Here is a 27310-nt window from a genome sequence, read left to right as displayed (position 1 = left end):
GTTCATTGTCAGTGTATTTACATGGCAACTTCGACCATCTTAGCACAGTGAGATAGTTATCTTGCTCTTCCAGCTTTATTATTCACTGGAAGAGATTACAGAAAGTCAGGGTTTTGAGAGACAAAGACAAAACCAGTACCTTACCTTGCAGGTGGGTGCTTGTGTCTTTGCATGCAGGCTGACAGGAAAAAAGGTAAACTCAGAAGTGGAAGGACTTGGGAAATGCTCCAGCTGTAAAATGCTCCAAATGTAAAATTATTTGTTTCTCATAAGAAGCAAGTTGCTTTCTGGGGGAGGACTGCAGCTGGCATAAACCAAGGGAATCTACAAAGATCTGCACCAAAAAAGAAGCCGTTAGACTAAGTAAAAAGAAGACTGTGTGCTAAAGAACTAGCTATATTTTTTTAGGAATGACTGAAATAAGCTGTTTTCCTGGCAGTCATTGTTTGGTGGAGCTGAAAGAATGAGCCAGGTATTATGCCATTACTTTCAGATGGAACATTTGGGAGAAATTAAATAGATTTGCTCACTCCCAAAATACTTCTGGGCCTTAACTCAAGAGTAGGGAGTTCAGCAATGAATGCAGAGCCAAAGCAACCAGGAAGGTCAGGAGGGATTCGTGACTGAAGATGATTCAAGCTGAGCAAGAGGTGATCACTTCATACAAAAGATGTCTCTTTACTCTTAGTGAGGGGTCTGCTCTCCTGTGTCCCACCAAAACTGTTCAGGTCTCATTTTCTGTTGGGCATGTTGAATGTCATATGAGTTTTGCTTCCCTCTCTGATTTGGTTGTGTCTGCAAACAGCTTCTTGTTGCCATTCTTAGGAAGATGTGATCCTCATGAAATTTAGCTCTATCTGTCCAACACCATACTGATCATGTAGTGTCATCTGCTTCTGTCCAAACCAGAACCTCCCTTTTCGCACTCAGACTTTACCTGTCACAGCGGCAGATGCTCTTGTAACTACATATCTCAGCTTCCAAACTTTCTGGCACCTACCTTCTTTGGCTTTCCTGTGAGCTAATGAATCTTTGGGCCCAGTCCTTCAGTCACATGAGTTCCCACGTAAGTCAGTGCATAGCATGAGCACAGCCAGGCTCTCTCTTGCCTCTTCTCCAAACACCAAGTGCAGATCTTTTATAAACTGGTAGAAGTTGAACTGTGGATTGGAAGAAGAGCGAATGAATCAAAAATTCCCAATATGTACGTGTAATGGAAGGACACCTCAGTGCAATCCCAACAAAGAGCCCCAGCTGACCGCAGAAGAAAAAATTCACTGGACTTTTTAAAGTGGCAAGATCCTTCCCTTCTTTCCAGTGTAAAATACATGCTTGCTTATATGTGGATGATGTTGAGGAGATGTACTGTGTGAAGATTCGTTTTCTTTGAGAGTATGACCATACCACTGTGAGGAAGAAAAAGATTTCAAGTGGCCTTTCTTCACTTCGTTGACGAGTCAGCCACTGTATCTCCCAGGATAACAGGAGTGCCTGATATACTGAGCAGATGAGCCTTGAAGGATGTGAGGAAAGCTACCATACTGGGATCAATAGCATACTTTTTCCTTCTGTAGCATGTAAGCATTTGGCCTGATAAATATTAGAACTTCTTCATCTGCTTCTTCCTTTTTCCTTTTCTTTAAAGAACATTTAAATCCCCATATCTGTACATGCTTATGGAGAAGTCAATCTGTGTATGTTTCTTTGGGAAGACCTGCCTATGTTTGCTTGGGAAATTAGAGACTTAGATGTCAGAGTGAAAGTCTACATTGATTCCGTTCACATTTAGCTGAAATACATTGAATTAGATTACCTACTACAGTCAGAAGAAATAGTTTTACCTGTACCTATGACATGTGACAATGAACAGTGTGCTGCAGGCTGTGCTAAGAGGACCTCAGTTCATTAATATAATTTTTTTTGTGTGATTTTAGTGTTTGAGGGGCTCTTGCAGAATAAGGCTTCCAACAACAATCTCTGTTTAAATGTTTTGCTCTGAGAGGTGTGCATATTCACAGAGAGTGAGTGGGGGAATGTATTCAGTTGTTTCTGGTTTTAAACAGGAATGTTTTTAATTTGATCAAAATTGGAAGGAAGCATGACGTGACAAATTAATCTATAAGACTGCTCTTTTTCGGAAGAGCTAATGTTTTGGTCCTGACACATACTCTGCATATGTACTGCTAATGCAGTGCTGAGTCAAACAGCATCCATCTGTAGGAGCAGCAGAGCTGAAGGTCAAGGAACAGACTCTGCAGGTGTCTTCCCCCAGGGAACTTTTCATACTTGCTGTTTGGTGCAAGCTAACCTATTACATAAGTGAGAGGTTTGCTCTTCTGATGAATGTTAATGATCCTCAAGGATTGTATTGTGTTGGCAGGGATGATTTAGAAGGACTCAGAGTGAATGTGAGAGGCAAAAGGCAGCCTTCATCTACTGCAATATGTTGGATGGTGCTGTTTGACTATGAAGGTGTCTGATCCTTCTCCAAAACATCAGTGATACAACTGTTCTTCAGAATTAATAGTTAAATCAGCAAGGAATATGTATTTTCTTTTCCCTTTTGTGCCTATTTTTAAGTAGATTTAAACCTGATGAAAAGTACTGGAGTAACAGCCCTGGTGATTTTACTCTTCTATTCTAAAACCAAGATGAGTAGAAACCCTGGGAATGCAGAGTGCACTGATACGGCAGGGAAGGACATGCCTTTTCAGATGGCTGGTACCCACTGAGACATGGTCTGGAGCAGACCTGGTTTATTATTTGCTCTTCAGTCACTGGGATCAAGAGGAGGGAGGGAAAGATTGTATTGTTGTACTTGGCAGCGGGACAGCACACCAGCCTTTGAAGAACTGACTGCAGTTACAGAAAAGAACTACATAAGATGGTTGTATGGTATCTTTTTTCATCTTCTTTCAGTAATGCTAAGGAATCCAAACACACAATTAGTGAAGTCCAATATTAGCCTGGAATGATTTGGACACGTGAGGGCTCGTGGTATTGAAAGAATAACTGCACTCTGTTGTAGGGACAAAGACATTGTAGGGAGCTGCCTCAAATCCGTAGAGTTTCAGCCAGGACTAATTTGGCCCTTGCCTTTGAGTCAGCTCGTACAGTCACGCAGTCTAATATATATTTAGAAAATGTTTTGGTCTACCAGAGATCCCCCAGGATCTGTCAGTGAGTATTTCTAATATCTGCTCTACCTATTTCTGCTAGGAGCAAAGCACCAATACTGCTGGCAACTCAGTACATCCCCTACACAGTGTTATTTTAACCCCTTTTTTTTTATGTTTCTGGAATAGCATCATACAGAATCTATCTTTCTGGAGTAGAGAGGTAGTGCTGACCTTCTGACCTAGAAACCCACCCCAGTCTAACAGTACGGACTATAAAAGGGTGCCGTAGACAGCCCCAGAGTGAACACAAGGCATTAATTCACTGAAGCAGTTGTGCTGACATCCTGGACCGTGAGAGCGCAGCTGGGGCAGTTTAAGAGCAGCAGTCAGGTTCCAAGAGGGAAGCCAAGCTTTTATTATTCACACTACAGTCACCTATTGTTTTGCCTCTTGTTTTTCTCAAGATATTTAGACACGTCTGGTGGGCAGGAAAGTGAAAGACTGGGAGTGCCAGCACTAGGCAGCTGCAGCACTCCCAGGTACTCCGCAAACTTCCTCCTCGCAGCTCTGTTCCTGCCATTTCACAACAAAGCTGTAGCTCCTGCCTGAACATTTGGTCCTGAATCTCACAACCAAAGCACCTCCAGCCTGGCCTGCACACGCTTGGCTAATTTCAGTGTGTAATCCCACACAATGCTGCCAAATCATTTCAAGATTAGTCAAGAGCAGCCAGGCCAGGATGTGTTTTAAAATGCAACTGCAAATAAGGCTTAATTATACAATGTTCTGTAATGATTTTATGATAGCAGCTGAAGGCTGACATGATCCTTTTTACTTTCATTTCAGCTGGGATCTTGGACAGAAATGAATACATAAGTCATTAAATGACTCTTCACATCTTCAAAAGGATACTATTAATGAAACAAGAATACTTAATATTTGTTAGCTGAATAATCCCCAACGATTCTGATGCTCTGGTCTATTAAGCCATGTGAAAGTACAAAATGGCATTAGAAGTCAGCTACCCAGTAGAGAATTCCTCCTGCTCTAGGGTTTGGTGGATGAAAACAAACAGCAGCCTGTTCCCTCCCCTGTAGATATGTATAAGAATTTGAAACAAATCTGGGTGCACTTTATCTTCTGCTGGATTAATTCTGTGGGGTAGTCCTGTTACAAATGAGAGATTGACACCTCAGAGCCAAATATCTGAGACTAGCTTCTCTCCCAGTGCCCTAACTTCTCCTCCAAGTCACTGTCAGAGAGAATGGAGAAGCAATTTTTACCATATTAAAAACACTTGAATCATTCCTGTTATCACAGAACTCATGCCAATTCCACCAAGATCCAGAAGCTGATGTTATGCTATTCTAGATATCTTGGGACCCCTTCTTTGCTGGTGTAATCCATAGGGAGGAATTTGGGCTGTAGCATGGATTATGTTTTAGAGAATCTGATCACTGTCTGAATTCATGTGCCAAAAATTCCTTTTATAGCACTCAGGGTAACACCTTTCTTCCAGGTTCCAGACTGCCCTGAGCAGATTGTTTGCATAGAGTTAAACGTATGCACTCAGTTTCCCATGCTAAATAAAAGTAATCTAGTGGTAAATAATAAACCTGCCTGACAATGGAGGTGGGGGTTATCTGTTGTTTGCATAGGGGACATGGATAGAGGAAGAAAGTTTTGTTTTGCTTTTTAGAAGCTTTCTAGATTGGTATCTCCAGCTTTCTGGATATAACCTGCTGTCAGAGGCTCCTCTGAAACCTCACCAAGTCCAGGCACCTAATTGTGCCTTGCTTTTGCGGACTTTGGGGGTGAGTAGTGATCCGTGCAGTCAAAGTACAGCAAAAAAAATCTTATCTCTGCAAGGGTAAAGATGCTGTCCTTTTTTTATGCATCCACACCTTCTCTATATTAGGAAAATCGCTGGCTGCTGCTGCTGGAGAGTAGCAATGGGTGTAGATGAGCCACTGGTGAAAAGGGTATCCGTTCCAGGGCAGACTGGGACAAGCAGTGTTTGGCACTACTTGGAAACTAGATGCAGAAATCTGCAAGGCTGCAGCAAAATCGTGTCTGGTGCCAGCATGTGGTATCAGCATCCCGTAACAACAGCAGGTGTGCTTCCTAGTGTGCAGGTCTCAGCTGTGCCAAAGCAAGGGCACTCCAGTCCTGCTTTTCTGCCAGTCACTATCAATACTATAAATAGATGCTATGGGAGTTTGTTTCTAGGAATATTTTGCAGTTAGAAGGTGTCACGTTGGTAAAATCAGGGATTAAAGTTTGTAGCCACAGACTAAGGCCAAGATTTCAGGATACATTTTCATCAGCAGAAAGTTACTGCTGTCTTACCTACTCCTCTGCCTGTGACTGTACATCTGTGTGATTGTGATATAAGCCACATCAGGGAACACTAGGGTTTTGGATGGGTTTTTTTTAATCAAACTATCTCTAAAACAGTTTGTTTCCTTTATTCAGTTCATGCCACAGCCGTGTAGGGAGCTGTGCTGCACCAAGGGTGGGGAGGTACACCATGCATGAGTGTGACAATTTTGATATTAAAAAAAAAGCATATAAAAGAATTAATGTAAAAATATCTTGACTCTCCAAGCTACTCATGTTTTATCCTCTGTATCATGAGTGCTAGTTGCACAGGTAGATTTCTGGTTTGAAAATTTAGCAACGTGCCAGTGCTAGTACACTGGAGATTCATGGACAGTGTGTTGAATTCCCAGGACTGCTGGTGCTGACCAGTGGGAGTTTTTAGGTATAGAGAGTATATCTAATGTTACAGGAATACTAATAAGTAATTGTATTTATAATTCCATTTTTGGAGAATCATGAGCAAGGAAACAACCAAATGTTCTTTATCAAAGATAATTGTTTTAAAATGTGTGAGGGTTCACTTTGTACTTACTTCTTTCTATCCTTTTCACATTATTGCTGGTTGACAAAGTTACTGCTCATGGATAAGGGATGCTTTTAGCTTCCTGCATGCCAGTATCTCTGGCATGAATTTAGGCGACATGTTGATGGAGCGCATTACATTTTTATTCCTAGCTAAATAATACCAAATCTAAAAGTGGATATCTAATCTGTTGGTTTTACCTCACCTGATGGAGTTAGATGAGTTGAGCTGGAAATGTTTTACTTCCATTTTTCTCTAAGTACAGGTTGTAGTCAGTGCCTGGATAAGCTGGTCCTGCAGTGTTTTGGCCAGTTCAGTCTTACATGCCCAAAGCAACAGTTTTTTTGCTTTTTCCTCTGCAAAGAGCTTATGCTTTTTGAGCTCTTGCTGTGCATACTGTCTGTGGGAAGTGTCTGCTCACACCTGGGGGAAATACACAAAGCAAAGTGTCTTTAATTGCTTCTGGAACAGTACAGAGAATTGTTTAGACTAGATTTACTTTTCTGATTTGTGCTTAGAGACAGAGCTGACCTCTGCCAGAACTACAAAGAGCACCCAGCTGAGGCTGTTAACATCTCTTAGGAAACAGTTCAGGAACGAGCCCAGCTCACTGCACAGTGCTGTAGTGATTACAGTAAATCCTCATCTTCTGCTGACTTCAGCAGGGTGTTTGCAGACAGCAGTTCTGATTCGAATGGGACCTCAAAGCCCAAAGAATGTAAAACACGTATCAAAATCTACTAAGTCACAATAGCAGTTTTCTTTAGTAGCTTTCATTTATAATGCCTCAAACTGATACATTTTTCCTTTAAAACGGGACATATGTCAGTGCTCTGCTTGAGGGGAGTGTGAGGGAGAAAAAGCTTCATGCCACCTTTAATGAGAGCAGCAGCATCTTATCTTTTGTCTTGGGCACTGTAATCTTGCCTAGTGGGACAAATCAGATCCCACTGCAGAGCTCTGCTCCAGCCTCTGTATTTTGCCAGTTAAGTGTTGGTATTTCCTCAGTACTTATATCAATTTAAGGATTGATGAAATGATTTACATTACTGTTTCTAACATAGCCCCTGCACACTGCATCATAGGCATTGCTACAGTTTCAGGCATTGTTTGTTAAGTCTCTGTAGCGGCTACCTCAAACTCTGCCTCATTTGATTTGGCTTCTTTGTCTCCTGGTTTTGTGAATCTTGTATGCTTCCCAGTTTCCCCTCTGCTCCCAAGGGAGCAAAGGTAACTACTCTCCATCCTTTCTGTTGCTGGATAGGTATGGCTCTAAAAAGAGAGACAATGCTTCTATCACTCCTTGTTCTGCATTGAAATAATGTTCATTGTTTTAAATTAAGCACATCTATTGCATTACTGGTAAAGAGCATGTGAGCACACTGCAAAACAGGTACCTCAGTTACAGCTCTGCAGCTTCTGTGGGTAGGTTTGGTCTTGCTCCAGTTCATATACATGTATATCACAAGTGCTGGTACATTAGCTAGCAGAGTCTAGCCTAGAAACTACTTATTTAATACTACAAGGAACAAGAGCTCTCCTTTTACCCTTGGGGACAGCCCTGTAGGACATACGAGTAATATAGCTGTCTAATACATAGAGAGCTAGCGAGAGTGCATCTCAAAAGCAGCCTTTACCTGTACATGAGGCACATGAGGGCACTAATTTAAAAAGAGCCACAACTTGAAGTTTACAAATAAGAGGATATACAGGTCCCTACAAATGTTCGCTGGTCTTGAAGCCAGATGGAAAATAGCTGCTGGTTGTTTACTTCCTCCCAAACTGCCTGTTTCAGAAAGACATCTCTTTTTTTTGTCTGTTATTAGTAAATATAAGCAAAGACTGACAACTAAACCAGCCAACTCTTAGAAGTGCTCCCTGCTGCTTCTCGAAATGGCTGCTGCTCTGTGCTTCAAAGGGGACAGGCTTCATCTGGCACTGCAGGCAGGACCCAGCTTCTCCTCCCAGCTCCCAGGCCCTGGACCTCTGCTGTCTTTCACCAAGTTTAGGGACTTGGTGCCTGTGCAGAGGTAACACTTTCTGCTCACTTTTTTAAGTCTCTTGGCAGCATACTGCTGAAAGCTAGATTAATTTGAACACCAGAAAGTTCTGGCATAAATGGATATGACCATCTTTCTACTGTTTTGCCAGTAATACTGTATTCTTTCATTTTAGTTAGCCTTTAAACATCATCAGCATGCCTGAGATCAGCACCTCTGCTTTAATGAAAATAGGTTTCATTTGTTATTTGAGATGTCTTTTAAAGTGCTCAAGATGGCAGCTCTGAGATCCTGGCATTTCAGGTCTGAGAAACTGCCTGGAAACAAGAGTGTCACTGAAGAGCTGATGAAATGTTTAAATCAAGTGAGGGGCAGAACAAAAACTGTATAAGCAATGGAAGGGGAACTTGATTGTCCAACACCTTGTTTTCATAACAGCAGTAAGGGATTTAGAAAGCGTTACACCGTTTTCATTTTGAAAGTACCACATTTATAAAAGCTAGCCTTTTACTTGGTGCTTGTTCTGTTTACAAGTAGATAGAGGAGAATGCATGATAACTTACACTTGCCTTGCAAAGAGTTCATAACACGTTCATAACCAGTCACAGTTGCACTGGAGTGTAACATGGAGTACCCTTGCAGATGCGGTTACCTTACAGAAAAAGTTTCCCATGCCTAACTAAATAACATATTTAGGCCATTTCAGCCACATAAAGGAAATTAATGTACAGCAGAGGTCAATGCCCTAACTGTTCTGTGCCAGAAATTCTTTGAGGTGGTATTTATACTGAAGTATGCATTATCTGCAGCATGTTTATAAATATGTCTGCTAACTCTATACAGAATTTCTGCTTGTAGAAGCCCTTATAATAACATATACCCCAGGGTTTCATTTATCCTTCTCACAGCCTGATTGTTCTTTTTCCTTTATAATTCATTTAATTGCCTAACACTGGCAACTTAAGTTTCATTCCTTTTTCTTGCTCTTTTTTTTGTTCCTTTCTTTTTTCCCCCTCACAAATTATTGCAAGTCATTGTGCACTAAATATAGTTCTGCTTTCTGCTTTCCAGATGCTGAGCACTTGGCTTACATCCTTATAGCATTCCAGCCTCATTCTCTCTCTCTCTCTCTCTGTCACACACATACAACTATTCAAAGCAAATTCATTGAGTTCAATGCATCAAGAAAATCTTGATAGTTCTCTTTGTAGAACAGAGATTTAAGTTTTACTAAAACCTACTCATGTTAAATTTTTGCCAGCTTTATACTCAATTGCTGTACTCCATATTCATTGTTGTGATGGCCCAGTGTATGGTTCTTGCTGACTTACGTATTTCATAAAATATTTCATCTCTGCCCACATCTCACTGTGCATTTTAATTATTTAGATCTCAAGTTTTACAGTCTGATCTAGTCAGGCAAATTTCACTTATGGTGCAACAGGAGTACACTGGAATGTCAGGACCAGCTTCAGGGATGTTTCAAAATGTGGAAGTTCCACAGCAAAAGTCAATAGAGTGGAAAATTTATATATATATATATATACATACACACACACACACACACACACACGTTTGAGCCACAGCTGCAGAGTCAGTTTGGACATGATTAGAAACTTATTGCTATCCAAAGCAACACTAATTTTTGGAAAAGTAACTTTCTCCTCTATTTCTTTTGTGAGCTGGTGTTGTTATCCTCATAAGAGCTGCCCACTAGGCAAGTCACTGTTTTGGTAGTGATCAAATAGTTCCTATGTAAGGTATGTAATATTGCTAGCTTATAAAGTAATTTGGACTAGAAAAAGTCACAAACCAAATCTGTAATTTTCATTTATCAGCAACCAATAGTGCCTCACACTGGTGCAGTATTTTTTAAATTGGAAGGATCCCAATTTAAAATCCATATTTCTGCTGAAATTTGCCAGAACCAATGTATTTTGATCTTTTATCCACTATTGAAATGCAGCTGTGGTACAACATGGCAGCCGTTTAGGGCAGGAAGCAAGGAAAATGTTGTGTCTAATCAAAATTGCAGGGGGAATTGATTGGCAGAACGTATTTACCCTGAAGATGGGGCTGTACGGCCAAACACAGTGGGTAATCCTGATTGGGGCTTTGGCACGCTACTTTAATACAAAAGCAAAGAACTATTAGTTTTGAGACTTGATTAATGCACCAGGATTAAATTTCTCTGCAGTCTTTTGTAAACTGCCTCAAATCTGTGTTGGCTGTGGCCTCTTCTTCCTCCGGACGGCCCTCTGTTCCCTCTCAGAATATTGCCTGGGAGCAGAACGAGCCCTGTCCCACCACTAACCCCCTTCCTGCAGCATCTGCTCCTGAGAATTGCAACAGCCTAGCTAGCTGTGAGATGGGCTGGGAAAAACAGAGGGCTCTGGCTCTGTGCCATTGCTTAATTTCCATAATGCTTACTTAACGTCATAAACGTACAAAGCCTACAAAACATCAGCAAAGTTGTGAGGCCAGATAAAATATGGTTCTTAGGACAGATCTGTGCAGTGCACAGAGTGCTCCATGGGGCTGATTTGAACCAGCTTCCCGGGGAGGTTTCCAGCCCTTGGGATTCCAGAGGAACTGTGGTCCCAGCTGCTTGCACATAAATACTAGTATCAACCTGTGGCTTGCTGTGCATCCACTTCCAAAGAGGCTGCAGCAACCTTCACCCAAAGTCTCCCACAAGTCAAGGAGCGTGTCATTCAAAACAGAAAATAGCTGTAGTTCAGCACAGGGTTGGCGAGAAAGGATCATGCAGGACATGTTACAGGAGCCCTCCTGGCAGCCTGCTCTCCTGCAGGCTGGCTGGGGAAGGGGCGGGGGGGCTGAAGGCAGTGGCTGTTCTCGGAGCCTAACAAGGGGCCACATTGTTCCCGGGCCTATTGGCTGGTTTCTGATTCACCCGCAGCCAATGCGCCATGATCAGATCACAGCTGGCCCTAGGATACACTTCCCAGTGCATTTAGTGCTTGGAACAGCCCCAGGTTTCGGGAACACATGGTGGGGAGGAGGGGACAGCTGTGAGACAGAGGAGGGGGCTGATTTTTGCCTTCCCGCAAGATGAGCTTTTCTTTCATAATTTGATTGTGTTAGCAGCATTCCAGGTTGTAAAATTAATTTGAAGCCTGTCTGGATCTGGGCGAAGGGCAGACAGAGGGAAAGGAGGGTGGAACAGGCAGTGGGTGCTTGCATGGCTGCATCCCCCCGCCGGCAGTGCCCTCTCTCGCTGGTCAGCTGTGCAACTGCTCATGACAGATCAGAGATGGATCCCGAGCACTCAGCCTGTGTCTTCTTTCAGCCCAGAGCTTTAACATAGCTTTGTTTGTCTCTAACCTGGGGGTTATGTAGCTGCTACGTCTCAGTGGGGTGTATCTGGCAGTAGCTGAGCTTCCATTGTGTGGGAGCAGTGACAGGCTTCATGGCAAGAGAGGGAAGTGTCCTGAGTGTGACTGGAGACTGAGCTGGACTTCAGTTCCAGGCAGGTCGTTTCATTTCTCTTTGTAGCACAGTGCTTCTGAGTGATTCCTGGCTTTTTTTTTTTTTTTCAATTTCCTGTTAAACAATAACACACCATTCCTCACCTCCTATCCTAAGGCTTCCCTGTGTTTTGTAAATGGTTTTGCTGTTTCACCTAGGAGTGGTTGCAATTCAGGGAGGAATGAAGTGGTGCCTGACTCTTTGCAGGTCCTTAAATCAAATCTGGAATTTCCTTGTCACCCCTGATGTCCTTCAGTTCTCAGCAGGAATTTTCATCTCTCCTTCCCTTTCTTCCAGAGCTGATCTGAGAAAGGCAGCTGCACATGGCGTGTGCTGACATCATCTTCTCTTCTCCACTGCAGAATGTCACTGATAAACTATGGCTTGTCAGGGAAATCTGCAGTTTCTTACCTACAGCCTATACTTTGTAGGCCTATAAAGTACTTTAATGCTTGAGAAAGTCAATTTGTTAATTAAGAAACTTTGTAAGCCAACTTTTCTCTCTTTCCCTTTAAAGGGCCCCAATTCTATAAGGAGACATAGAAGTTAAACATTGAAAAAGACCTGCAGTGTAATTGGGTCCATCTCCTAGTAGTGTGGGGGTGTTCTCTATTACAGATTTTTATTGTTATGTCAGCCTGGTTTTAAACAATCTCTGCAGCATGATTTATGCATTCTCTTGAAATATTATGCTCAGCCTAATACATCTTAACATCTTGAAGATTTTCCTGATACAATTATCTAAATGGTTCCTCTAAAAATTGATCCAGTTTCTCTCAGTTAAACCTCTCCTTCTCTGCAACATGGTTCATTCTACTGAAAAAACAATTCCCTTTTCCTTTAAAGGGGCTAGTGGGACAGCCAGTCTGCTATTTGGCCTGGCTGCAGTCAGATCTCATTTCTCAACCCCACCCTTTCCCTTCTCTGAGGAGGAGGGCCGATCTTCATATTTTCCCTTTAAGCTGAGCTATGAAAAACAACTGTTTGCCAAAATCTTTCACCTTGGCCGTATAACCTCACAGATGTTTTCTACAGCATAAACAAAGCAGCAAAGAATGTCAGGGCACGGGGGAGGCATGGTAGTTGGGACGGGGGAGAGATCAGGCTGGAGAATTACAGCTCCAGCCGCTCGGCTGTAGTCTGCCTTTCAGAAATGCACAAGAGCTGCTCCCACTGCTCAAGGAGCAGAGCCAGCTGTAAAATCATCTGCAGCTTGATATAACATGAGCATTCAGCCATGCAGTCTAAGCATATGTAGTGCACACGTCACCGTAGCATGTGTGCAAATTAAGAATAGTGATAAATCTGGCTGGTAAAACCAAGTCCTCAGCTGTTCTTCAGCCGTCTCCTTGCTCAAAGAGAAATGGTGCCAGCCATTGCAACTGGGAGAATAGGAGGAATTGCAGGAAAAAATGTGTTGTACATTATGCCCTCCAAAAGTCAAAATCTGGCTTCGCACCCCAGGGCTGAAGTTGTACTGTTAGTAGTGTCCAGAACTTAAGAGTTTTATCATGGGCTTTGCCACCTCCAGGTTTCTGCTGACTACAGTTGTGCCAATGAATCAGAGCATAGGTCTTGAGTACCACAGACTCATAGCATAAGAGAATTTGCTGAAGCAAGTAAAACATCCTGAATTTTGTTGGGGCACAATGTCAGTTCATCTATTCTGCTACATTTTGAACCAAATAAAATGTCCAAATGACTGTGAAGTAGGTTCCAGCTGCTGATTTTGAAGGGAAACGATTTGGATGAAAGGTCAGCAGGAACCGCTGGGACTGACAATTTATGTGAAAAGGAGGTGCTCTTTCTGAAACTATTTCTAACTGTTGCTGCTGATAGAATGCAAGGCCATGAGTCCAGTAAGGACCTGATGAGATTCTGACAGCAGGAGATGGTGGCAGTGATGTGGTGGTTCACCTAGGTCTCAGTGTTGCCTCAGAATACTGCTTTGGGCCAGTGGAAGAGTTTTTACTGTAAACAAAGTCAGTTCTTGTTTAGGAGCCTTGAAAGGAAATTCATAATGACCAGTGTAAACCACCTGGTGCAGATGAAAGGGATAAGGAATCTGGGCAATCCTTAAGCAACTTGAGGCTTGGGAGGGAACCTCAAAATCTCTCCTATCGTCACATACAAATCACAAAGAACACATTGGTCATGTTTGAGTATATCCCAAAGGATCAGTTTGTGAGCCCTCCTGCCTATGCTGGTGGGTTAAGAGACACCGAAACAAAGGGGACCATGGTTGGAAAGATTTGCATATTAAGGAAAAGAATGTGGAATGTATGTATTATGTGTAGTAAGAGTGTGGAACTAATGGGTTATGACAGGGATACAACTATGGAATTAATGTGATTTGGCAGCCAGGCATTAATATGGAATGGGCATTTTTTGAGGAGGCAGAACAGGAGCTTGTAAGGCTGTAGTTGAAGCCAGTCCCTTGCATAGGAGCTGTATCAAGAGAAGGTTTCTTACACACATATATGCAAGACTGGACAGAGTTTATCCTTATGTCATTATTAGGAAATAGATAAAGATCGTTATTTGTATTTGTAGGGTGTGAGAAGCTTTTACTCGATTGAGTTGACATGAAGAATCCTTTTGAGCATATACCCTGCTGTTTCGTGTGGTTATGATTTAACTGCCATCATAGTTTCATTGTTTAGGGCTCCATTAAATATATTTAGGCTTTCTCTGTGGAGAAAATGGAGATGAATATATTTATGGCTATCAAACGTATGTTGTGTTGGAGATAAATATAACAACTGTGTGTAGCAGAGCACAAGATCTACTGCCCTAAATACTCTAAAGCATCCTTGCCAGTTTAGAGCATGATGAAGTTGGTTCATGCTTCATGGTGGTCCCAGGAAGTGTTGGTAGTCCTGATACTGGGGTTGTGTCAGCAAAAAGTTCCTGAGAAACAGCCACTGTTAAAAACATCACAGCATTTTCCAAAATTATCTCATTCTTTAAATATTTTTCTGTGCCTATGTAAGGTCTCTTTTTAAGATTCAGACTCTCACCAAGACATTCTCAGCTGCTCAATATTTGTTCAAGCTAATAAACAAGAAAAAATAATCTCTGAAATGTTATTTGTAGTCATTTGGAAGTCCGTATTAGTACATGTCACAGTGACGTACACCGTGGTTCGGGCTCTGTTCAAGGAAAAGATTTTCTGTGGCACATTGGTAGCTCCAAGTGACAGGCTGTGGTCATTAGGTTGAGCTCCATTCGTTCACTGTGAGTTGAGCCATACTCCTGCCAGTTTTTAGAGAACATAATTTGTTTAGAGACATGTTCACATCTCATCTTACATTTGCTAATGAACAAGTTCTCGCCTGGGGCCAGCACTCTCCTGGCTCTCCTTATACCTAACTAGTACATGCACTTCTCAGGTCCCCTCATCTTTGCTTGACATCTCTGTGCTGAAAGAGGGGAGTGTATTGGGGTTATGAGAAGGATTAAAGGAACAGCGGAGATGAAGGTGTTGCAGCAATGTGCAATCTGGCTCTGAATTGGGGGGAGAAATGGATGTGCCAGGAACAAACCAGCAAAGAGCTATAGATGAACAAAGTGTGGCAGAACTATGCAACGGGTATTTTGTGGAAAGGGTGTTTTTGTGTCTGTTCTGTGCATATTTCTACTATGTCTGTCAGCCTGAATAGAAGCGTCCCCACTGAACTATCAGCTTTGCATGACTCCATCACATTCCTGCAGCCAGTCCAGTCTGGGATCTGTCTCCATATACAATGGCAAGAATGCAGTCTCTTCTGGTCCCTTTAATGTGGGAAGCAGCTAAATATAATTGTCTTAAAACCAGGAAACAAAAAGTTAAGACATATGCCAGCCTGTAACTCAGCCATAAGCCTGCCCTCTTTGAGCAATGCCTCAGCATGCCGGTAACACACGCTGGCACTATTGCTCTCACTACTGCTACAAAAGATTGTCACAAGAGCACTGCAGGAGGCTAACACCTTTTCTTTGCTGAAGCCTTGGTTGCATAAGAGAATTGAGCAGCATCACTATTCCATAAGTACCTCTACCTCATAAGCAGCATTTCACAAGATTTCTGCCATTCAGTCTCTGTTCAAGAGGAGGTGTTACACGTAGGTATAGGAGGCCTCCTCTCAGACAATTAGTTAGCTCCACATAAACCATTCCAACCATTTCAGGCTTGGTAGATGTTACCAGCCATGACCTCTTGCCCTACAGAGTCCTTTCAAAACGTGACTTGTCAGCTCGACTCTGGGATCCAAGACACACATAACATCATCGTAATGTTGGTTAGAAGGGACCTCTGGAGGTCTCTAGTCCAACATCCTGCTCAAAGCAGAACTGGTGCCAGCACTTAACAGGTCAGCTGTGAATTTGCCTAGCCAAGTCATGAAAACATCCAAGGATGGAGATTACACAACCTCTCTGGATAACCCGTTCCAGTACTGTACTGCTCTCCCAGTGAAAAGGTTTTTTTCTGATGTTCGATGCAGACCTTAGTAGGGGATCCTACACGCCTCTACTGACATATCTGAAAGGCCAAGAGGTGGAATGAGACATACCCAATCCTCTGAAGTTCACATCCATGTCTCACTGTCACAGTTCTGGCATGTTGCTTCTGTTGTTGCTTCCACCAGTCATTACAGCTGCACGTCACACAGCAAATGGAGCTGTGGCACAGGCACCTGAAAGCTGGAGCTGAAAGCGCCTGATAGTAGCTTGTTCACTTGGATGTTTTTTGCATCTACTGATTGGAGAGTCACATTATTCAAAAGACCCACTACAGAACCAAGGATGACCTGTGTAACTCTTCTCTGGTCATTCTGTCTTACTTGACCAAGGGAATTCCCACAAAGCTGTGATTTGAAGATGTCAAGAAACAGAGAATGTGAGAGTGCTTTTGTATTGCACTACTTTAACTTGGCAGCAGCATTTCAGAGGAGCTAGATGCAGTGTTAGGATGGGACAGGACTCTCATTGCTTGTGGCTGCTGTGAACCTTAGCTTGTAATTTTATGGATTTGGGGGAAAAGTGTTAAACTTCAGCCATTCCTCACAGTACAGAATAGCACAAAGCAGCACTGTGTAGCCCTAGGGGTGTACTACTAAAGGTTTGCAGTATCTAATACAAAACCCAGCAATGAGTCTTTTTAATTCCTCTGGTTGCATGTGTAGACATTGATTGAAGTCACTCCTATGCTGTCTTTTTGTGTGCAGGAAGCTGAGCTGAAATTTCAAAATTATTTCCTTTGCAGCTCTAGTTTCTTACTAGAAAGAAAGATTGTCTAGAGAGCTGATAGTAACAGCTGGAAGTGGTTTTGCCTTCTTGTCACCTGTCTCACTCTACTGCTAGACACTATAAACTGTTGTCATATAATTTATGACAAATGAATCAGTTGCTTCTCTGCTTCCTAAATAAAGACTCCTTCCCACTTTCATTTTTCTACCAGAAGGTTTTCCCTTTCTCTACTCTTAGAAATAAGATCACTTGTCTTTCATATCCAAAACTTATTTCTGAAGAAACAACTTCAGAAATGTTTTCAAGATGATCCCTGGTTGAATCATCAGCATGGCTTCTTGCTTCACCCTCCACCCTCCCTCAAGTTTTCTCAGTCACATACCTGACCTGAACCTAATTAGTTTGTGAGAGCTAGAAAGTTTGCCGCCCGTGGTGTGGCTGTGGGCCAGGCAGGCAGAGTTCTCTGTGCCTGGTACTGTAATTGTTGTGAAATCTTGCTTGATGGACAAGAGGTTATTCTGTTGTTTGGGATTTTTTTTTTTTTTCAACAAATGTCCTGGAAATGTGCAGGAGCACATTTTGGAGCTCAAAGAGTTGACTCTTTAGAGGTTGTGGTGCCAGAAAGATCCCCATGTCCTTTATGTTGCTGAGAGCCAAAGGGGATCAAGAGCACATCCATTTTGAATAATATTTTTTAAAAACCTTAACACATTTTGTCCTGCTTTCACAAAAATCCATATTATTTTGTCAGGTCTGTTTATGACTCTTGTCACATAGCAGAGCCTTTATGAGGTCCTCAGGAGTAGCGTCTGTATTGCTAGAACAATGGGACTTGTTACTGTGCTTCTCTCTACCAGAATAAGGGGCTGGTTTTGCAACATGAGCTCTTATAAACAGCTCTGCTGAACAGTCCTGTTGACTCTTTCAAGGCTGCTTGTGTCTATAAGGTTCATGACATTGAGTGCTGCTCCTCGTACAGCTGTAGGAATCAAGTGTGGTCGGGAAGAATCCTTCTGCCATCATAGGAGGTATGGAATGGGCCACCAGTCTTTCCCATGCCTTTATACCGTTTTGCACAGCAGAGGAACAAAGTGCAGTCTGGTGGTATAGGCCACTTCATTTGTATCTTGCTTAAACTGTACATTTTTCCTCCTCTCTACTAATGGCCCTGTCTACTTTTCAAGGGATGTACTGCTCAACAGTAAATGTGTCCACTTACTTGTATGTATATTGTAACGATGTAATCTTCTCTCCCTCATGAATCATCAGTTTCAGTATCATTTTGCATTTTTGTTGGGGCAGTGCAGCACTCTGAAAGCGAGGGCCTGGCCGGCATGTAAGAGCCAGGCATTGTGCAGACAGACTATGCAACATCCGCGGTCTAATTCCACCAGTTCATCTCAGACGTAGCTAGTCTCACTTTTACAGTCTGGGGTTCTCAGCTCTGCTATTAGAGTACGCTGGTCCCAACTTGCAGTATACTTGTTATTCCAGTCCTTGTGCTCTATCAAGCTGATACCCTGTCTACACTCTCTCCTGAATCTACTGGTGCCTAGTCCTTGTTTCTAGTCATAAAAGTCTGCCAGAATCTCCACATAGTTTATTCTGCCAGACCGTCAAATCCTTCATCAGTCAACCCCTTACCTGAGGTTCTCAAAATATCCCATCTATTTCACAACGATTTGTACTGACTACTGGTCTGGAAGTTCTGCTTTGGAAATTGAATCTTTAAAGAACTGAAGCTGAAAGCAGCTTTTTTTAAGTCATGCCCATATGTTTTTAACAAACATTGCCCACAAATAGCTGTAGTTAGAGTACATTTCCACATCCATTCCAGACAACCTAAATGTGGGCTGCTGTTGCCCAGCCATGCTGCTGTGTTTCCTCAACGCAAACAGTAGTGTGTATCTGACCCTGGAATAGCATAGTTCAAGGAGCTAAACTGGCTGAAAATTAACACTACAAAAAAATTAGTTTTCACCATCCCCTGGACCAATTTATTGCAAGGTCAGATGGGCACCAGTGCGAGTACAAGGAAGGAGATGGGGGATAGTGATCAGGAGCGATAGGAGGCAGAGCTGATGCAGCCACAGTTTAGGACAGGTTATACTGTTGTGGAATCACAACCTTTCTCACTGATTTTTTACCCATGTCTGTTCTCAATGCAAGAAGCACTAAAAGTGCATCAAGATTCAGCTGTAGGGAAGTAATCAAATAATCAGAGTATTTCATATAAGGAGTTTCAAACACAACCAGAATTAGAAATTATACTTATGAAGTACATATGCCATGATTGAATTTTCAAGATTAAGAGTTCAATGCTGATCCGAGTCTTTAATCCAGCCTACTGGTAAAATTAAAATGCAGAAGAAATTAGCATAATTCCTAGGGAGCCAGTGGGAGTTATTTCTACTGTTGAGCTGAATGCAGTCCTAAGGGTTTTCCAGACTAGGAAAGCTATCAAATAGTTTTGGTTGTATTTGGTTAAATCCTAGTTCTGTTTTCAGCATAAGAGAGTGTGAATAACTAACATTAAAACCAGTATACTGGTGATTTTCATCCCATTGTCCGTGGATCCTTTAGGGTTCACTGACTTCTAAGGAGTCTGCAGAAGATAAATGAATACAGCAAAAACACTGTCAGGAGACTAAAATTCACAACATAGTGGTCAGGCACTCCTTTGGACAATGGCCCCTGTTCCAGGTAATTTCTGCAAATGAGTAGAGACCTAAACAGGGAAGAAATGATCACTATCGTGTGTCCAACCTCAGGCTGTTAGGGATGTATGGGATTCATTCCCATCTGATAGCAATTTAGGCACCGTTATAAATGAGTTGTTTTTGTCAAGGTCCTTGAGAATGGATGGCTGCATCACAAAAAACAGCTTTACATTTTGGATTAAATGGATTGATGATGGTAATCCCAACAGAAAAAGAGGAGAATGGTAATAGGAGCTCAGCAAGCCTCTCAGCTCTGGAATTGATCCATTGGTTGTGAGAGTGGTGCGAGAACTCTGAACAGGTCTTCAGCTTTCTGTATAAGGAGTATTCAACTTTTTATCAACAGTTTTGTTTGAAAATTAAGGCTGCAAAAGATAATTGCTTTAAAAGGTCTCCAGTTCTAGAAATGTGCTCCTACCTTTTCTCTTACCTTTGGAAATTCATGTTTATCTAGCACAAAAAATTCATGTACAAATTCTGCCTTCAGGATCTATAAACTTGATCAATGCTTTAAAACCCCTGGAAGCAATGGCTTTGTTTATATCCAGAAGTCCAAGAATAAGCTGATTTTGCTATTTTTAATCTATCCGGAAATATGCAAAGAAGAGAGCTTAATTGCAAACAGACCAAACCTTATATAGGAAACGGGTATGTCCCTTGGGGGCACCTAAAAAGTGAATGTCTGAAATTAAATTCATACACTCTTCTCCCTTGCTCCCTGAAGCACGTACTCTTGCAGTGAAAGGGAAGGCTGTAGGCTAGCATCATATCCCAGTAGTTTCTATTCATTATAACACTCTGGCTATCTTAATACTCAATTAAGAGATGTTGCCCAGCATGTATGAGCTCGAGGCAACTAGTTGTATGTGTTTGTAATGCAACCATTACAGAAAACAGAGAAAAATTAGAAAAATAGTGGTTCCATTGCTAGGATGTAAATTTGGTTACCAGAGAAAAATGAAGCAGAAGTATTGTGTTTCCAGAATTTCACCCACACTTGAGAAGAGAGTGCTATCATACCCAGCCAATAAACAACGGTGAAACCTCGCATTATGAAAGCAGTTCCTGTCACCTGCCCAATGATCCTGAAATCAGAGTTGGTTTTTTCTCAACTTTGAAATATTACACATTGTAATGGCTAGCATATAAGGTCCTAAGGTGGACCAAGCGCATTTAGCTTAACTAAAAATCTCCCACCCATGGTAAAAAGAGAATGGCTGGTTTGTTTTTTTTTTTTTTGTAGAGGCACAGCAGCAGACTGACTGCCATTTTAGTGTAAGCTCTTCCACTCGTCATTGCGTGACCATTGAGCACAGCACACGTTATTCTCTCTGTATGTGCCCTACGCTGCGACATGGAGCTTGGATAGAGCACTGGCCCAAAACTGTGTGTTCCTGCAAGTTTGGAAGCAGGCCCATCCTAAAGCTCCTCAGGCAGCTGCGCTGATGCACATCTATCAGTTGAGCATGTTTTGCTGTACTCCCACAAACGGCAACGGCACGGCTGGCCTTCCTTGGTTATCCCACAGTCTTGCAACTGCAGCCCTTGCCCCACTTGATCAGGCAATGCTCCTCACCGGGAGCAAATTCCTGCTAACTTCCATGCTAACTCTCAGGCCACCTGATGAGCATACCACACTGCTCCTGTGTGGTGCCTACTTGCCTTCAGTGCAGAAAACTTTGCCGTGCCCCATGTTATCAGTAGCCTCTGCCGTGCTCTCTGGGCCACAGCGTCTCCTGAATCTGAATCCTAGTCTCCATGTTCTGTGGTCTAATAGCCAAAACAGTCTGGGTAACATCCTAAATGCTGAGTGGCCTGCCGGCAAGAGTGCACACAGGGGACCCAAGAGCTGTAGATTTATTGCTTGTAAACCAAAAAGTATATTAAAAAAAGAAGAGATAAAAATAGATGGGGAGCTTGGGGACCGGAAAGGCAGCCAGTGGAGATTAGATGCACTGCTGGTTGACTCATCCAGCTTGTTTTATTGTAGCACAGTTCCAATAATGGCTGTATTATTTCAGCTTTTGTGCAGTGAGCAGACATTTGTTTTGCATTGAAGCTTTTTCACATAAATGTTCTCCATTTTTCATTTCTTCTTGCATTTCCCAGCGTTTCTACTGGCAATTACAAATGGGAGAGGTGGTGGCTCCAAAAGAATACTAGCCAACTTCTCAGCTGGTATAAATCAGCAACACCCCCTGGTATTTAGTAGAGCTATGCAGCTTTATACCAGTTGAATCTGCACCAACTGTTCTTTTAAAATGTGTCCCACCTTATAAAGAGCTGTGTTTTCTTCGGTGGTAGATTCTGAAATTAATGAGAAGTATTGGACCAACTGCCTCACAGCGCGTGTGCAGCGCACATCGTGGCAGGATCCGCTTCCTAACGTGTGGCTCTGTTCAATCTGAGGGACTTCTTTGCAGGGGCCACCAAAGAACAACATCCCGTTGTGTCCTGTCTGCCGGACCTGGGCTGTGATCTGCCACCCTGCAGAAGGCCTGCACACAGGCCATCCGCTGCCTGCTAGCTCAGTGGCTCGCAGGGCTTTTAGCCCCTTCCTTACAGCAATTCATTCATTCTGTGCCTGCACGTAAGTGGCTGTGAGGAAAAGTTATCATGAAAATATGTGGAATGTGTGTCGGGCTTTGTTAGCTGTTCACAGCTTGCTTCATGGCTTAGAAAGTGCTGCCCTGGCAACTTGGGCTCCATTCAGAGGCAGGGGAGCTCTGTAGAAACGGGTTTGGAAATAACCACAGGAAATGAGGAGAAGCAGTATTCACCTTAAATGAGATGAGATCAGGTGGATCTATGTGTATGGTGGAGGCTGTGCATTTGTTACAGGATGGTGCTGTTTTGTGGCTCCTAGAGTGTGTGTGGACTAAAGGAACAGTTTGGGTTCTGTGCAGCTTTTCAGAAAAGACCATTTAAAGGTGATTTCATGAGGCAGAACCTGGTGATCACTCATGTGCCTATAATTATCAGCCCTTGAGCAAGCCAGTCTCTGCCATATTGACAAGTGAGGACTAGATAGCTGTATATTTCCACTGAGATTTTGCTGTGGTTTTAGTTGAAATGTTTATTTGCATGTTGCCTTCACTGGTTTTTCTACACAAATTACACAGAGTAAGCTCTATGGACTGTGTAGCTGTGCTAACCAGAAAAAATGCCTTTATCTCTTCCGTTTTTTTCTTAGCAGCGTGGAAGTAGGAGGAAGAATCTGCCAAAATGTGACTTTGTTTCATCAGAATCTGCTCCCTAATAATAGAAGAGGCTTTTTCATGGCCAGCTTGTGAGTAGTGTGGAGATTACAGCCCATCCCTACCATGAACATACACAGATCCTTTAAAAAAACACAATTGAAACCCCAATTTTGAGACTCAGGCAGCTGTATAACCAAAGAGAAGGTCTAAGTTGATCCACAATCAATTCCTGTAAGCGCATATGAATAAAGTTACTTTATAAGTATGTGAGGTATCATCAACTATTTTCTACGACACAAAAAATGGCTCTATTTTCTTTTTTCATAAACTTTTCAAGCTCATGAATTTCTGATGACAGTCACTTACAGGAATAAATGGTGAGGTAACAGCAGCTTTGTGTAGGACTGAGATAAATTTGGGTCTGAAATAAATGAAGACCTCCGTAAGAGGTAGAGTTAGGAAATAAGCGTGTGGGAAAATTGGAGTGAGTGAGAAGGCGGCAGGGAAGAGGAAGCCACAGTACAAATTAAAGATTGCAAGTAACAGGGCTGGGAGCCAAGAGCCTCAGAAAAGAAAAGAAAGAAAGAAAAAAAAATCCTTGATTAGCTAAACTGTTTGCTTTACTATATAAAAACTGACCTCCTTGAGGAGCCCTGAGCCCTGGCCTCCTGGGAGTCTGAGTACGTGCGGGCGAGCTGCTGTCCGGATGATGGCAACACAAATGTTCCAGCACCAATCTTCTGCCCTGTGGATTTTCAAGTGCAAATACTTCATCTGACAGGAGCTCTGCCTGCTTCAGGCTGACAGTGCCTTAACATTTTATCCAGCCTGGAAATATATATTTTCTTTCTTTTCCAAACCACTGCAGTAATCCCAGTTCCATTAGCTACATGTGAGCATGTGTGTTGAAGGGAATCGCTGTCTCTCTGAGCAGCTATAATGGGTAGGCCAAGCATGACTTTCAAGGGGACAGATGAAGGACAGAGCTGGCGTGACAAGCCCATGTCTCCAGCCAAATTCTGGCTACAGCAGCCAGTGGGTTCCCCAGCTGCCCACAGCCCTCTGAGATACAGAGCACTATCTGATGTACATTGGCCTCATCATAGTCCCCGCTCCCCAAGGAATATCCCCATCCTCCTGCCTGAAGGTCTTTGCCCTGCACAGGCAATGTTCTAGCACAGAGATCCTTATGGAATACCGCCAGCCAGACCTGACACATGCCATCTTAATACAAATGCTCATTAATATCATCCTTTGCACTACCTGCTGTTCTTGATACTGATATTACCGCCTGCCTTTCCCTGATCCATGCACAATGCCATTGCCAAGCTGAATCTTGCTGCACAGGGGGAGATTCAAGAGAAACAGGGAATGTGCTTGAGCACCTAAGCTGGTGTGGGTGTGCTTTTCACACCTGCTGATACTTTTTGAATGTGAGTTGTTCTGTCCTAGACACAATGTGAAAGAGGAGCTATCACAGAGCTGCTCCGGAAGCACAGATGGGGGTGAGTTATATATGGAAACCTTTTGTCAGCAATTCCCTCACTTTTACTTGCAAAATTGTTACTTGCTGTTTAAACGCCCATCTCCCTCTGTTCTGTAACTGCAAAAAAGCCATAAGGGAGTTTAGCTCATGAAGCTACCTTGTACAATTTAATTAGGTGATATAAAGACTGCAAGAGAGAGCTCTTTTTTAACAGCAAAGGATGGAAGAATTGCAGGGCTTCTTTGTAATGGAACAAGATTGAAACAACCAATATTTAACATTAGTGAAAACGTCTAGAAATGAAGTTTCTAAATTTTCTTCTTTTCTAAACCCCTCTAATTTAGGAGAGTATTATAATCCCAGATTTACAGATGGGGAAACAAAAGATGATGTTGTAGTCACAAGGCATCTAGAAGGCAGGTAGACATAGAGCTCAGTTCCTGGAGTGGAAATCTGTATCCAGGCTTGGGATTATACTTCACTATCAAGAACTCAGAAGTTCTGCTTTTTCTTGTAAAACTGCAGTCACATCGGAATCTGGTTACAGGTTTTTTCTGTAAGCCAAAACTTCTCCTCTGTGCAAAATCATTTGCTGTGGCAGAGAATGCTCTGTCTGGCATTCAAAACGCACAGGGCTGCAGGGTGTGCAAAACATGCATGTATTAAACTGTTCTCACCTTCCTTGTTTGAGTACATTAAGAAAGGTGAGGAAGGTCAGATGGAAGCAAGTTTGTAGGGGCCTTGAGTGCAAAGTTTCTGGACATGTGAGATTTGCTGTGCTTAAAGGTGTATTCCAGCATCCTCTCTGAGGAAGGAAACAAAGATTTTAAGCCCAAGTGAAATCAAATCCCTCAAGCAGCCTTAGCTCAGGAATGTGGGAGCACAATACCAACTGCAGAGGGATGTCACTAAAAAAGGAAGAGGAAATATCAACTAGTTTCCGTTCATACTGCACTGTTCATCCAAGAATCTCCAAAGTTTTCAGAAATGCCAGGGAACTCTCAGTACACCCTGTTGGATGGCTAAGTGCTTATGTCCGTATGTTGCGGGTGAAGAAACAGAAGCACAGGAGGCTGTACAGCTGTTGTGCAACACAGTGGCATTAAATTTTGGGTGAAGATGCCTAATTTAGACCTCATCTGACATCTAGTTTCAGTAATACTGCCTGGGCCAAAGGCGGTCCAGGGCTTCTGATCTCATTATTTAAGTACTAGATAACACACTACTTTTAGTCCTTTTTACAGAGTTCAGCAAAAGGGGAGAGCAAATTGCCAAATTGTCCCAGAATTTGAAACTGTTGATATATGGGTTGGTTGTTTCTGCTGATGAAGTGAAATGTTCCAGAGTCAGGAAAGCATCAGAGTAGGAAGTGAAAGGAGCTGGGAGCCCAAATGCAAGGCAAATCAGTGCAAGACTGGGACATGCTACTAATGGATACAGTACACCCAGAATTCAAAACCATATGAATGCCATCAAATTACTGGTAGCCATTTGTTTACCAGACAGAGAGAAATGGAACATGAACACTTTCTGAGCATGAGTAGGCTGCATGCTCAGGAACAAGTTCCATCACAAGTTTTTTCATTCTGCTGGCTTTTTTGAACGTAGCAGACTGCTGTTCCAGCACAGCATGAAGACATTGGGAACTGCAGTGTGATTAGCATAGCAAAACTGGGAAAACAGTAACATAAAATGAGAGTTTGTCACATAAGTAGAGTAAATTAAATGGATCCTGTGTAGTGTTTTCATCCCAAAGTGCTTGAGAAGTTTGTTTATAAATGGATTTCTTCCCTGTGGCTCAAATGCAGCCACCTCTGGGCTGAAATGCCGTTGTTTTCATTGCGCATCCAGCACTTAGGCTGCTTGTGAAAGATTTGCTTTATTATACATCTGGTTTCATCTAGCTGTTCATAATAAAATGAGAACTTTGCAGCACCTCGTCCAGATTCTCAGACTAGAAGGGGCAGTTGTTAATGCCACTGAAAGTCACTGAGTCTTCCAAGACAAAATTCGGGGAAGTTGTGCTAGTATGCAGTTGCAAGTAGCTACAACTAACATCACATAAACTGTGCTCAGTGAATCCCAAGGACTGGGCAGTGTTGCTTACATCTCTGGAACATCACAGTCACAGTTGTTGGGGTGGCAGGTCATGTTATTCTGAGTTTTCTGTGTCTTGACTCTTGTTTCTTTACTCTCCTTCAAGACCCCCATGATTCTGTTGACACACTTGAAGATGGCAGGGAATGGAAAGACTGCAAGAATGAAAATAATTTAACTTTATTTTTTTCTCAAGCAAAATGTCAATCATTGACTTATTTTCTTCATGGGTTCCACCTTGATATAACAGATCTAAAACCAGATCACAGCCTAATTCCACACTTTACTGAGTAGTAACCAATTTGTTCTGGTACTATTTCCTACTAACTCTTTGATTATGAATAATGGAGCTAGCATGGTAGAGCTAAATCTGTATTTTACTGAAGACACCTTACACTTATTCCTGCTATACTTTCAGACCTTGTTTACCTTAGCAGGTACAGGATATGTAGTAATGATAAGCTTGGTATACCCTGCCACCTGTTTAGTTATACTACCTTATAGTAGGCTTACCTCATGGAATCATAAATACCAATCAAGAGAGGTTATGTAATTTTTCCTAGCCAGGATACACAAGTCATACTTCACCTGAAGTCAGCAACAAGACTGAGAATATTCTCAGTGATAGGCTCATATACTTTCCAATGCGTCTTATCCTCATCATAAGCAAAATTTTTAAGCAAATCATCACATACAAAATCTAGCTCTGGTCTTTGCATCATTGCTTTTTCGTCAAAAGCTCTAGGGATTAAGTTTAAACCCGCCAAATCCCGCCCAATCTGCAAATCATAAATTCATAACTGAAAAAAAAAATCCTTGTGTTCTTGAGGAGAGGGGGCTTTGCCAGGCCATTTTTGCAATTGCAGTAAGTGGGTTATGGTCAGTTTTCTAACACAGGCGTCTCATAAAAAGACAGGAAACTTTTTACATTCATGGACAAATGCCAAATCCTTCCTCTCTATCTGAATGCACTGACACTCAGCTTTTGTTAGCATGCATTGCACAGAAATTACTGACCTCCAGTTTTGACCATATAGCTGCAAGAGGATTAAGCTAGTTCTCTTC

At 42.4% G+C, this 27310-nt stretch overlaps 1 protein-coding gene across 8 annotated transcripts in view; it reads left to right on the top strand.

The window, feature by feature from the left end:
* Nucleotides 1-27310, top strand: part of RAD51B (RAD51 paralog B) — a 448074-nt gene that overhangs the window by 355719 nt on the left and 65045 nt on the right. The window contains exon 11 of one of the 8 annotated variants that reach the window (XR_004405957.2): nucleotides 22656-22751. The exons of the other annotated variants lie outside the window; for them this stretch is intronic. The gene's annotated coding sequence lies outside the window, so the exon portion shown is untranslated. The remainder of the gene's footprint in view (nucleotides 1-22655; nucleotides 22752-27310) is intronic. 8 annotated transcript variants of the gene reach the window in all.

The sequence above is a fragment of the Tyto alba genome, unplaced genomic scaffold (assembly GCF_018691265.1).
Source record: "Tyto alba isolate M040663 unplaced genomic scaffold, T.alba_DEE_v4.0 Super-Scaffold_18, whole genome shotgun sequence".
Classification (NCBI taxonomy): domain Eukaryota; kingdom Metazoa; phylum Chordata; class Aves; order Strigiformes; family Tytonidae; genus Tyto; species Tyto alba.
This window is presented reverse-complemented; position numbering and strand designations above follow the sequence as displayed.